Raw genomic sequence first — 5,381 nt, 5'->3', positions numbered from 1 at the left:
CTTGATCTAACTGCAGTTCTGCCCTGTACTGTTGCAGCGGGGCAAACCTTTCCGTTATTGTACATGCGCCTCACCAACACCAATCTGATTTCGGTGACGGAGGCGGGCCCCACGCGGTGATTTTGGTGGCGGGCCCCACGCGGCGGAGCATATGGCCCCCCCCCCGACGACCCTCCGCCACTTAGAACTCGCAACAACAAATGCGACCGGCCACAAAGTGGGATCTGAACCCTCGCCTTCAAGTAAACCATGCCCCGAACGCAACGCCTTAGACCACTCGGCCAAGTCCAGCGCTTGTGCCTTGAGCGGCACCCGTGCACTGCTGCAATACATTAATGGGAGAGAGCCGGCACCTTTAAGGATCAAAATGTACTCTAAATAGGGATTACCTGCACTTCTATAGGTCCATTTAAAGCAATAGTCTCCGGCACAGAATGAAATCGAACCAGCCGCCTACCAACGGCCTTTAGAGACAAATTGGCTTTGCCATAATGTGGGAAACCCCGTAAAAACACACATTAACGCCGGGAGGAGAATTAATGGACGTAAGAAGAGTTGGCCCCCCGGGGCACCGCTCGGTAGTGCTTCTAGGTAATGCTCGTCAAGCTTTGATAACAGTAATTGCGGCTCAGCGCCACTCCTGAAAACCTGTTTCTTTTGTGCACCGCCTCTTGAACCCGAAAAGGGCGCGTGAAGCACAGGGTGCGGCCTATGCTCGTCAAGCTTTGATAACAGTAATTGCGGCTCAGCGCCACTCCTGAAAACCTGTTTATTTTGTGCACCGCCTCTTGCAGGGTGCGGCCTGGGGGGGGTGGCGGGGTAGCTGGCCCAGAGAGCGGCGCCTTTACCCGGCCCGGGGGGGGATGTGGTACTGGCGCGCATTACAGGAGCTCCCCAGGCCAAGCCTGGTTCCTACAGTCAGCACCCATAAACCGCCCGGCCTGGGGGGGGAGGTGCGACGAACTGCCAGGCCCCCAATAATTATACCTTTAATATCACTTTAGACTAAGCGCATCACAAATCATACATTACGACGCCATGTCATTACCCGCCCCGCCGCTGGAGCCCGTTGCCTTAGGCCTTATTACCCCACGTGTCTTCTTTACCGCGGGGTGGTAAAAGGACCATTATCCGCGCATATTGGAGCGCTGCCCCACATTACATTACCGCCTTAAATTACTCAAATAAAGCGTCACGTAATGGCCAGTGGCGGCGGACCCACACGCCGATCCCCGCCACAGCCCCCGTCTTCCGGATGGACACACCACACTTAGCGGCGCCACCATTTATTTCCCCCGTATAGCACCCTGCGCCTTCCCTCCCCTTCCAAAGCATTCAAGACGCCGACTCGGCACACACAACAACTTGGATCCTGGGCTCCCCCGTGGTACAACCACGCAGCCCGTCGACCCGGATATTCCGGGGACTGGGCTCGGGGGGGAGGCCTAAAATGATCCCTTACCTCCCAACGGAGTGAAGAGTGAATTTGCGGGCCTCGCGTCCGGCGTCGTGGGGGGGAAGTGAGGGAGCGGAGGGGGCTCGGGGCCTGAGACTGGGCTGGCGAGGGCAGCCGGGAGCGACCGACGGGGGCAAGGAGCAGCGGCAAAGAGGGCGCCAAGGAGGAAGTGCGCCCCGTATAGTCAGCAAGGAAAAGGGGGGTGGCCTGATGTCCTGCCCCGCCCACCCACCCTCCCCAAGGCGGGCCCGCGGTTCCCTGCGCACTACTACGGGGTTTGCCCTCCTATGGGGTCCCCTGCAGGGACCGCGGGCCTCCCGCAAAAGGAGGGTGCAGGGGTTTCCCCCCCCCCGCAAGAACATTTTTCAAAAAATGGATTCAAATGGCTTTTACACCACATATTTACTGCAATTTTTTGTATTTACGAGGTCCAAATACAGCATTTTAAAGCACAAGTGAGAAGAAAACTTTAGAAACATATACAAAATGTGCCCAATACCACACTGGCCTCAGAGTCCCATCAGCCTATCTGATGAAACCTGTGAAATTGCTCAGTTGGATAATGCACCTGTTGAGTGCATTAGGGTAGCCTGCAGGTCAAGGGTTCAAGACTTGGCGAGTCGATGCAGACTTTCATCCTTCCATTACAGATCTAAATAAGTGCCATTGAGCTATTGTTTGGAAAATGTTACCGAATGATATGTCCCTCCCGAAATCCTTAGCAGCAGTGGTCTCCCTTTCCCTGTGGTACCTAAAGCACAACTGTGTCTGCCACTAAGCCCTATGTCAGCGACTAGAGTAAGCAACTGGTTACGAAGAGGTTTCCTGACTCAAATAAAAGCCAATCTGCTCCCATCGGGAATAACAGAAGGGCTGGGCACTAGTTGGGCCTTGTATTGGTCCTTGTCTGACGAGAAAGGATGAAAACGCACGCTTAACATAAAAGGACGCAGCAGAAATATAACACCCATGCCATCCAAACATCTTTCGCATCAGTTGAGGCAGTCTTCTGAGAAGAAACATTATCTGGCCACCCCGGAAATATCCAAACAGCCTTGTGCATACCTCAAAGATGGAAGTATCTTGGGACCAAATACAAAGTCTGCTTCATCCTACGGCCCAGCCCTGACATACATGTGGACTTCTCCCCTTCCATGAACTTGTCAGCACCTCATGCATCAACAACATTGCATAAATATGTGTACTGCTGACATAACACAATTTATAAAACATATGCCAGTCTCTCATACTTCTTCGTCCATTACACCAACAAGTGCTGCGTTGTAACACGATGACTGCTCCACGGTGGCCCTCACTAATGACTTGGAAACACTTTCCACATAAGCCTAAATCAAACACAACACACCTCCAACCACACAAGCCACAGGAAGTAGTGTGCTACCTGCATGGATAAGAACGTCAGTGCACAACATAGTAAGCGCTATACAAGCTCTAAAATACAGTACAGTAAAATACTGCAGTGGCCTAAACCTGAGAGGCTAAAACAACAAGCATTTGCAATGCAATGGGTCTCGCAGTTACACTGGTTTAAGCTATTGGCTTTATAGATGATAATGCATTTTATTTATGTTTTCAAAACGAAAACAAAAATAAAAGGCATTGTTATTTGCAATGTCAATAGCTCAAACCTGCGTAAATGCGAGACCTATTGCATTGCAAATGCTTGTTTATGTAGAGCAAGCTCGATCCAAGAGCCCCAGTTGTATTTCATTAGAAAGACACCCATTTTAAGAACAGAGAGATTTAAGTGATTTCAAGTCACTTAAATCTCTTCATACTGATTTGCCCAGAATCATGGATTGTTGGTACGCCTCCTGAAGAGACTTGACCCTTGATTCCCAGGCTTCAAGGTTGACCGCCCCAGCCATTAAGCCACATCCTCTCTGCTTGGCTGTATAATAAAGCAGCCAAGCCATATAGTGTTTGCCATTGCCAACTGCTCTTCAACGTTCAAGCAGTAACCACAACCAACAAAACGGAACTAAAGAAAACAATAAATACATTAATTACATTCAGACAGACTAATAACTAGTCTGTCTGAATGTAATTAATGTATTTATTGCGATTTATTCAACCTCTTTTTTCTTGTTTACTCACTGTGTCTCCACTCCAAGTGCTGCTGCCTTGAGGCCAGGCCCGGGAATGTGATGCGAAAGCACGAAGTATAGGTGACGACTCTGACGAGGAGTTTACAGTTTTTATTAGCAAAAACAGCTGCAAAGTAAGAACAGTCTACTCGTTCTCCTCGCTGAGAAATCTGACGTTTGGATTTGTGAGTTTGATGGCGAGCTGAGCTGCCCTCTCTACAAAGGTCTTGCGGTTTTTGGATGAATCATTGTGGGCGATCTCAGCACAGAAGGACTTGTTACTCATCATTAGCACCTCCAGCTCCTTCACGTTGTGTACCAGAAACTTTCAGAATCCTGAGGGTAACATGTGCTTGGTCCTTTTATCACTACCATAACCAATGTTGGGCATCAGGATCTGGCCCTTAAACCTCCTGCACACTCTGTTATCAATACCTCATGGTTTGCGCCAGTTAGGCTTAATCTTGACATAACAATCAGACTGCTGACGAATTAACTTCTTGGTTCTTTTTTCTTCAGAATCTTAGGCTTGACAAGAGGTCTTAGGGCAGCCATGATTGTGACTCAAAAACGTCCGCCTACTCCGCAGAGAGGCCAAAGGAAGAGAGCTCTGACAAGGAGAGAAAATCAGAACAATGCCATAGTGGTGGTGGTGATGGCAAATGTGCATCAAGAGTTATGTCAACACCAACACCAGAAACAAACTAAGGGTCACTCACTGCATGTCAAGCCATGCCATACAGAGATTGCAATACCAACTGCTCTTCACTTCAACTAGTGACCAAAAATACTCAACTAGTCTGTATCAACTGAACGTAATTATTTATTGCTTTTTATTTTACCTCATTTTCTTTTTTTTTTACACACTACGTCTCCAAGTCCTGCTGACTTGAGCCCAGGGCCGACGGGCATGCAATGTGTGAGAGGTGCCATTTCTGACGAGGAGGCCAGAAAGAAATAGTATGCATCCCTCTCTGATGCGCCACTGCTTTGCTACCTGGTTTGTGTCCAGTGCCATGGGTGCTGTGCCCACAGTGCCGACCGTTTCACAATGTGTACTACAACTACAATGCCTTGTGCTGGGAAATACTCACTAGTCAGAATGATGGAGAGAGACAAGAAAATGACCCAGCAACAGCAGAGGCCGATCACTGCACTGCTTTATAAGAAAGCCATGTAGTGATTGGTGATGCATGAGCTCAGTCGGAACCTCCCAGCTCTGCGCTGCCTCAGAGGTGCTTAGTAACTACCAGCGTCTCTGAAAACCAATCCAGATAATGCTCTCTTACTGATATGTAATCAGCACAGCGTGAGATCATTGTCAGGATTGGCTTGGGCAGGTGACGGTACCGCTCATTAGGAGACCGCGGGTCTGCTGCTATGATTCACCCGGCTTACTAATTGAGCATGTGAGGGAGGCATTTAGTACATGTCAGGCTGGCCACAGACAGGCTGCCTTCCAACCCAACATGCACACTGACAAAGAAGGAGTAACTGGTGATTACTCTCTGGTCTCCAGGTTTACTGTGATGTAGTGACTTGCAATAAGCACCTCGGAAATCTAAACAACTGGCCTGTGTTGGAAAAAGCTCACTGCTGCAGCCACTTTATAGCAAACTTTACAGTGTTTTTTTACATTTGATAATAGGGAGGAGGGGCACTAATATAGGGAGGCAACGCCCCAACTCCCTTTATGAGGCACCGCTGCTGAGACCAAGGGCATATCTACCCTTGAATCTGCACCATAATATGTGCCAATGTACAGCCTGCACTTCGCGGGGGCCCTCACAAGACAGTGAGTTAGGTGACGGCTACAT

General features: G+C 49.3%; 1 pseudogene; it reads right to left on the bottom strand.

The window, feature by feature from the left end:
- Window positions 1-3,709: 3,709 nt before the first annotated feature.
- LOC144824559 (large ribosomal subunit protein eL32 pseudogene) lies at window positions 3,710-4,119 on the bottom strand (annotated as a pseudogene).
- Window positions 4,120-5,381: the final 1,262 nt, after the last annotated feature.

Source organism: Lissotriton helveticus, chromosome 3_1 (genome assembly GCF_964261635.1).
Source record: "Lissotriton helveticus chromosome 3_1, aLisHel1.1, whole genome shotgun sequence".
Lineage (NCBI taxonomy): Eukaryota > Metazoa > Chordata > Amphibia > Caudata > Salamandridae > Lissotriton > Lissotriton helveticus.
The sequence above is the reverse complement of the archived record's forward strand: the minus strand, read 5'-3'. Positions and strand labels throughout refer to the sequence as shown.